The sequence below is a fragment of the Mandrillus leucophaeus genome, unplaced genomic scaffold (assembly GCF_000951045.1).
Source record: "Mandrillus leucophaeus isolate KB7577 unplaced genomic scaffold, Mleu.le_1.0 Scaffold205, whole genome shotgun sequence".
NCBI lineage: Eukaryota > Metazoa > Chordata > Mammalia > Primates > Cercopithecidae > Mandrillus > Mandrillus leucophaeus.
The window spans coordinates 746408-755031 of NW_012102088.1; the positions used below are offsets into that span (position 1 = coordinate 746408).

An 8624-nucleotide genomic window follows, 5' to 3' on the forward strand; every position below is an offset into this window, starting at 1 on the left:
AAAAAAAAAAAAAAAAAAAAAAAAAAAAAAAAAAAAGATTAATGAGGAACAGGAGTTTTATATATTTCTAAAGAATCTTTCTTCTATTTATTTGCATTTATGTAGGAAAAACAGTAGAGAGAATGGAAACAACCCAGTCAGGAGGAGACTCCCAACACCGAAAACAATTCATGAGTACCATATTTACATGTTTTAAAATCATATTTTGTCAGAATTAAATTTTATTTCAGAATGATAGAGATGGTAAAAATGATTTTGCATTTTCTCACAGTACCACAAAATATTTTAATGGAGCAAGAGATTTATTTTTTATTTTATTTTTTTATTTTTGAGAAGGAGTTTTGCTCTTGTTGCCCAGTCTGGAGTGCAGCGGCCCTATCTTGGCTCTCTGCAACCTCCACCTCCTGGGTTCAGGCGATTCTCCTACCTCATCCTCCCGAGTAGCTGGGAATACAAGCATCCACCACCACACCTGGCTAATTTTTTGTATTTTTAGTAGAGAGGGGTTTCACCATGTTGGCCAGGCTGGTCCTGACCTCTTGACATCAGGTGATCCATCCACCTTGGCCTCCCAAAGTGTTGGGATTACAGCCGTGAGCCACCATGGATGGCAGAATAAGAGATTTCTAACCATAACTAAGACTTTGCTTATTCGTATAACTTAATGGTTTATGTTACAAGATAAATAAAAATGATTAGTAATTGATTAAAAAGTTTAGGCCAGGCATGGTGGCTCACACCTATAATCCCAGCACTTTGGTATGCTGAGGCAGGAGGATCACCTGAGGTCAGGAGTTTGAGACCAGCCTGATTAACATGGTGAAACCCCGTCTCTACTAAAAATACAAAAATTAGCCAGGCATGGTGGCACGCCCCTGTAATCGCAGCTACTTAGGAGGCTGAGGCAGGAGAATCACCTGAACTTGGGAGGCGGGAGTTGCATGAGCCAAGGTCGCGCCATTGCACTCCAGCCTGGGTGACAGAGTGAGACTCCATCTGAAAAAATAAAAATAAGTGAAAACAAAAATAAATATTTTTAGATTAAAAATCTAAAAATATAATAATTTTTAGAATAATGCTCTAATAAACATTTTACTTGTAAAAAGAAAACTTATTTCCACTCTATGCTACAAGTAGACATCTAAGAAAAGATAATTTTTACAGTTCAAAATCTTAAATATTACATAATATTTTAGAATGTGACCAGATTATTCTTCCAGTTGCTTACAAAAAATACTGACAGAATCATCCCTCTTTTGTAGACTGAAGATCCTAGTAACTAAATAGTTCCAAACTTTGACTTAGATACAGATTAAGAAACAGTTGGTGGCTCACACCTGTAATTCCAGCACGCTGGGAGGCCTAGGTGGGTGGATCACCTGAGGTCGGTTGTTTGACACTAGCCTGACCAACGTGGAGTGCCTAACGTGGAGAAACCCTGTCTCTACTAAAAATACAAAATTAGCCAGGCATGGTAACCCATGCCTATAATCCCAGCTACCTGGTAGACTGAGGCAGGAGAATCGCTTGAACCCAGGAGGCAGAGGTTGCAGTGAGCCGAGATAGGGCCACTGCACTCTAGCCTGGGCAAAAAGAGCGAAACTCTTTCTCAAAAAATAAATAAATAAATAAATAGAAATAAGGCATTGCTACACAAAACAAGGGTGAATTGCAAATGCATTACACTAAGTGAATGAGGCCAGACTGAAAAAGCTACATGGTGTTGGATTCCACGTACATAACTCTGGAAATGTGTATTCCTAAAACTCCAAGGAGACAGAAATCACATCCATGATCCTGGGGCCAGGAGTAGGAGAACGAATTAACCCCAAAGTGGCATGAGGGAGGAGGAAAGAGCTGCAAACTGACCACTGAATGCACAATCATGTCCAGTTTCTCACATCGCTGCTTTCCTCATGCCCTGGCTCAGCCACCGTCTCCTCCTTCCTGTTACTGCAATTCACCAAGTTTTTTCCCATTGCATCTCTTTGACACTTTCTCCACCTTTTACCAGAATATTTTAAACTTTGTTCTTTCATAGCTGCCTCCTTCTCATTTTTGGGGGGGTAGTCAACTCAATTATCACCTTCAAGAAAGCCACCCACATCCAGCTCATCTGGATGGGTACTGTCCTCAGCCTTCAACTTAAACATTTCCAACTCTGTCCTCAATACAACTGCCATTCCCTCACATTCTCCCCTTCATTTCCCCTATTATTTTCACCACTACTTAGAACAACTCCTGGCATTTGTTATTTATGTTTGTTTGGTTGGTTGGTTTTTTTACCATTCTAGGTTCAGTTCCCAAGTAGAATATGGACTTAGCAAATTCTACAAAACCAGACCGATATTTTCAAGGCTTGACCTGGGAGGAGAGAATGGTGTATTTGGGTGGTATGTGCACAGGAAAAGTTTCATATTTTCAGTCACTTTTTGGTGAGTCAGTGTTCAGCAGAGCAAGGACATCCAGATAAGTCTCAAAGATGCGGTATCTGTGGAAGAGTAGATTACTATAGTGGTTAGGAATAGCTGTACTCTTGAGTAGTTGGTGATCCTGGCTCCTTGGTTCCACTGGAGCTTCACAGGAGTTTGTAATCATCAAGGCAACATCTGCTAGGATAGTGCCTTTGAACATAAGATTGTTTGGGCAATAAGAGGACATAGGACTGCTTACCTGCTGTGGAGCAGAACTGCTCTTCTGAAATATTAGGCTTCTTCCACCTTGACGACACGGTTATATTTTCCCATCCTGTGGCCTCATCTTCCTCCCTACTTTTCCTTATAAGGATAGTTCAGATGGGAAGTTAGTCCTTGCTCTCTAGCTGAGGCAACCAGACTTCAAGTGTCTAAGGACCAGGTGGCCATCTCCATAGAAGTCCAAAGTTTCCAGAGCTGCTGGGTCGTGACTCCTTCTATTAAGCTCTAAACTTGGGGATGGCAGGAGATGTCATCAAAATTTGTTTAGTTGGTTACAGTCCTCAGCCTTCCCTCATTCCCTGCAGCTGCTCATGTGTTGAGGGTTGATTTGTGATTAGACCCTGAGGCACATCTGCTTTTCATGCCATCTTGGGTAGGTTAGGCTTCCCAAACACGGAGGAATGTGCTTGCCAGTCCTGAAGGAGATATAGCCAAAGGTAGAGTCTTGGACCCAAACTTTGATGTTCCCACTCCTTATAGATATGTAAATATTCCTAAAGGTTGGAAATAAAAATGGATTCCAGAAGATAGAGAGAAAACATATAACCCAGCATATGTTGCTTTTAACAACAACAACAACAACAACAAAATAGCTTCATGGGATTTGTTTTCTACGTTCAAAGAGCCATAAGTGAATTTTTTATGTAGATAATGATTTTACCTAAACCAAATGATTAAATAGTCTACTGTGTCCTCACAAATCATGTTATTTGCAATTCTACACACGAGTCTGTTTTAGTTGGTTGTCTCTTCCTGTAATAATACTAAATTGTCTACATATACTCTTTATTTCAAAACCATCACACAATTCACTATAATGTTCATATGACATATAGTTTTTTTTAATTAAAACCACATCTGTAAAACACAACCAGTAGTGATAAAACATCGTTTCTTTATTTATTTTATTTATTTTTTGAGACAGAGTCTCACTCTGTCACCCAGGCTAGAGTGCAGTGGTGTGATCTCAGCTCACTGCAACCTCTGCCTCCCAGGTTCAAGCGATGCTCCTTCCTAAGCCTCCCAAGTAGCTGGATTGCAGACGCCTGCCACCACGCCTGGATAAAAAGCATACTTTCCTAGGCATCTTCTCTTTTCACATTGCCTCACATGCCTGACTCACCCCATCAAGCTAACATTTACATGACATTTTTGTTAATCATTTTGATAATCATTCTATTAATGTCTTTATAGTTTTACCACATACATATATTTTCCTAAATGACATACTCTTTCTTATTGCCAGATTCTGAATTTTCTGTATGTTTTGTACTGTGTGACTAGATTCTGTAATATGTTTGTTAGGTTCGTTCACAAAGGTTCATGTCATGATGGCCAGCTAATTTTCATGACTGACTCATAATCTATTAGATGAATAATCCAGAATCTGTTCTTCTAATAGATGTTCTGAAGGAAGTGAAACATTTATTCCTGTGCTTTATTTCAGAAGGAGGAGATTATCTACACATTGTCCCACTCCTGTCATGGATTCAGCTCTCCTTACTCTCCTCCTCCCCTCCCTTCCACATGCCACATAATGGTCTAACTGAAATAATTAATGCCATAGTTGCCATGGAAGGGGTAAAGAACTTGTGTCTCTCTCAATTCTACCATGTTCTCAATCCCAATATTGACTCCCCTCCTTTTCAGAGTCAATTAGTACTGAACACCCAGTTCCAGAAAGCTCCAAGAAGGAGGGAAGGCTTCATTTTCTCTTGTCCTCATAAGTCACTCCAAGGCTGTGTTGAAATTGATTATTCAGCCCACAGATGGAAGGGGCAGGAAAAGAAGTAGGGAAATTAGATTGACACGAGGACTAGATTCAATGGGAATGGATGTAGTGGGACAACACATAATAAAGGTTTGACTTTTAAAATCAATAGTTGTGTGTTGTAAACAACAGTCTAGCATTTTACTCACCTGTGAGGAATTGGCTTTATATTTGGAAATGGAAGAGTAGTGGGAACATGTTGGAGGCTGAAAGAATGAGGGTTGTGATTAACTCAGTATACCACTGGAGGCTATATGAGTAAACAGCAAATTGTTCTCATGAAAGCAGGTGGTTTGCAAACTGACAAACTGTGTCTGCCGCCCGGAAGGAATGGTGAGGGCAGTCACATCCCAGGCACAAGTGTTTCTTGTGATTAGGCACATCTGAAGCCTGTTCACAATAATGTGAACCTGTGATCAATCAAGCAGATGACCAATCGTTAGCTTCTCCTCCCTGCTCTTTCTACCCAATAAATATGAAGGGCTGTGGAAACTCAGGGCCATTGCTCACAAGAAGCAAGGAGCCCCTGACCCCTTCTTTAAAACAGATTATTTTGTCTTATGTTTTCATTTCTTGTTCATCCCCCTTCATTCAGTCCCATAGTAACCATCGCAAGTGGCGCCCAAACAGGGACCTCAAGAGACCTGCAGGGACAAGTAGGGATAAATAGAGATGAATAGGGAAGAAAAGGGACTTGAATGCACTTGCAGGGACTAACAGGGACCTACAGGGACCATAAACAATGAAAGTCTGCTGGAGCTGAAGAAGTGAAACTGATCAGACAAATGAGAAACTCCGAGATGAGTCTGCTGGCAGTGGATATAAGGCCAGTGCCCTAAAGAGGTACTGGTCAGCGTCCTAAAGAGGTACAGAGAATGGGAAATTTTTGAATCAAGGTAACATGGGGCAGAATTTATTTTTTCTGTTTTGTTTGGAATTTGTTATGTTCTGAATTTCAAAATTTGAGAGTCTTTTGCCCCACCCACAACTCCTATCAAGGTTGGTGAAAAGGAGAGAGAGGATGAAAACTTGCCTGTACCACTCCCTCCAGCAGTGGGAACACCTGGAAGTGCAGGATTAGACCTCCCAGCCAGAGAACAGGTTACATTGGTTGGAGGAGACAAACCCACCAAGATTCCCACTGGTATTTGTGGACCTTTGCCAATAGAATATATGGGATTAATTTTGGGCAAAACTCATCTTAACTTACAGGGTATTGCTGTAGTCCTAGGAGTTGCTGATTCAGATAATGAGGAGAAATTCTGGTAGTGGTGATGTTGCAAGATCTTTGGGTTTTTGAACCAGAAGACTATATTGCTTAACTGTTGCTTATTACCTGGAAATTGAACCCTTCTCCATGAAGGGAGAAACGAGGGAATCAAGGATTTGGAAGGAAAACTACATGGCAAATTTATCTATCAGAACCTATAGCATCTATAGACCCACCTGTACAGTGTAAATTAAAGGAAAGAAGTTTTATCGGCTTATGGCTATGGGAGCTAATGTGTCATTAATATCTAAGAACAATTGACCCCTGTCCTGGCCTCTGCAATTAACTTCTACATCCCTAGAAGGAGTAGGAACAGCTCAAAGTGTTCAAAACAGTGCTGAGATTTTACCCTGTCTCAGACCGGTCATGTACTTTTCTTTTTTTTCTTTTTTTTTTTTTTTTTTGAGACGGAGTCTTGCTCTGTCACCCAGGCTGGAGTGCAGTGGCCGGATCTCAACTCACTGCAAGCTCCACCTCCCGGGTTCATGCCATTCTCCTGCCTCAGCCTCCCGAATAGCTGGGACTACAGGCGCCCGCCACCTCGCCCGGCTAGTTTTTTGTATTTTTTAGTAGAGACGGGGTTTCACCGTGTTAGCCAGGATGGTCTCGATCTCCTGACCTCGTGATCCGCCCATCTCCGCCTCCCAAAGTGCTGGGATTACAGGCTTAAGCCACCGCGCCTGGCCGTACTTTTCAACCTTACGTTGCAAATATGTTAATCTATGGGGTGGAGATTTACTTACAGCATGGGATATCAGACTTACAAATGAAACTATTGACAAACCAGGATTTAAAATGTTAAAAAAAAAAAGGGGGGGTGTCAGAGCAGAAAAGGCTTAGGAAAGTGCATACAAGGAAACCCTGATCCTATATCAATAACTGGAGAAAGAGATGAAAAAGGGCTAAGTCGTCAGGATTTCTGATGGGGGTCATTGGTATTTCTCTTCCACACACTGCTTTGCCGTTAGAGTGGCTGACTGACAAACCTATATGGGTGGTTCAGTATCCTCTATCACAGGAGAAACTGATTCAATTCCATCAGTTAGTAGAAGAGCAATTGGAAGTAGGAAATATGGAAGAGTCAGCCCTTGAAATTCACCAGTATTTGTGATTCCAAAACAGTCAGGTAAATGGCGATTGCTACATGATTTGAGAGCTATTAATGCACAGATTAAACCAATGTGTGCATTATAGCAGGGTCTGCCATCGCCGGCAGCCATTCTAAGAGACTGGCCTCTCATGGTGGTAGACCTTGGGGATTTTTTTTTTTTTTTTTTTTGCTATTCTATTGCACGAGAAGGATAAACCTCAATTTGTTTTCTCTGTGCCTTCTATTAATCCTTGATTTGCTTTCTCTATGCCTTCTGTTAATCAGAAAGAGCCTGTCTCTCGTTATCAGTGGAAAGTTTTCGGTAGACTTACTAACGTGGAGATGAGGGTATGCTTGTGTTTTTAAAGGAGATGGACAAACCATGTGGATACCCTCAAGGTGTGTGTGACCATGGAAGGGGAGACTGGGATTCCAACCATGGGCCTGGTTCTCCCAATGGAAGCTATGAGCCAGCTGCTTCGCATGCTTCACATGCAGAATGCGAAGATGGCATGAGGACCTACTGGAGTCACACTGGCATCAATCTCCATAACATAGGGACAGATCTTATTCAATTAATTCAAAGACAGAAAGGGGGAGATGTTGGAGGCCGAAAGAATGAGTGTTGTCATCAACTCAGTATACCACTGGAGTAAACAGCAAAGTGTTCTCATTAAAGTAGGTTGTTAGCAAACTGACAAACTGCGTCTGCTGCCAAGAAGGAATGCTGAGGGCAGTCACACCCCAGACACAAATGTTTCTTGTGATTAGGCACATTTGAAGCCTGTTTGCAATAATGTGAACCTGTGATCAATCAAGCAGCTGACCAATCATTAGCTCCTCCTCCCTGCTCTTTCTACTCAATAAATATGAAGGGCTGTGGAAGCTCAGGGCCTTTGCTAACTAGAAGAAAGGAGCCCTCTGACCCCTTCTTTAAAACAGATTTATTTTGCCTTTGTTTTCATTTCTGTGTTCGTCCCCCTTCATTCAGTCCTGTAGTAACTGTGAAAGGAACATGGAGCAGAAACGGATGAAGGAGAGAAATTGAGGGGCAGTTGGCTTATGGGTTTGCCTCCTATTGTTGTGCCTGTACATCAACGTTGCATCCTTGAGGAAGGAAAGAGCACAAATGAGCATGGGGTGAAGGAGGAACGTAAATCCTTGGGCTCCCCTACTCTCTCATCACCTACATCCAGAATTCAGAGCCTTTTCTTATTATCATACATCAGGCATTACTTGGCCACCGTTAACTTTAATATTGGGTGTCCCCTTGCCAAAGGAAATTTAGGAAGATATACGTGGCTCTGCCCAGAGAAACCTCTTTATTGTGGCTCTGAAGATCCTCTTTGAGTCCTTCAAAAGAAGGAAGGATTGGAGTGTCAGCGGTAGGAAACTGAAATCCAGTCCCATCTCCAATTACAACAGGCTCCAGATGAGTCCGAGAGTTCTCGACACTCATTTCTCCTCCATTCTCCATTTCCTACTCCATCATCTCCATCTTCTCCATCATCCCCATCTTCATCATCATCTCCATCTCCATCATCATCTCCATCTTCATCTCATCTTCATCTCCATCTTCATCTCCATCTCCACCATCATCTCCATCTCCATCTCCATCTCCGTGATCATCTATCATCTCCAATCTCCATCTCCGAAGTTACGCCCACTTCCTCTAAGTTTGGCGCCATGGGAACTACACTGCCCAGAAGCCGCCGCGCCCGGAGCCGCGATGCTTGGCCAATGAAAAGAGGCCTGCCCGAACGTGCGACGCGCACTGGGCGGGACTTCCGGCGTCTC

At 42.2% G+C, this 8624-nt stretch overlaps 1 protein-coding gene across 1 annotated transcript in view; it reads left to right on the forward strand.

Annotated features, from left to right (window-relative positions):
• LOC105539406 (zinc finger protein 773) overlaps positions 1 to 8624 on the forward strand; it is a 41201-nt gene that overhangs the window by 14039 nt on the left and 18538 nt on the right. The window lies entirely within an intron of this gene.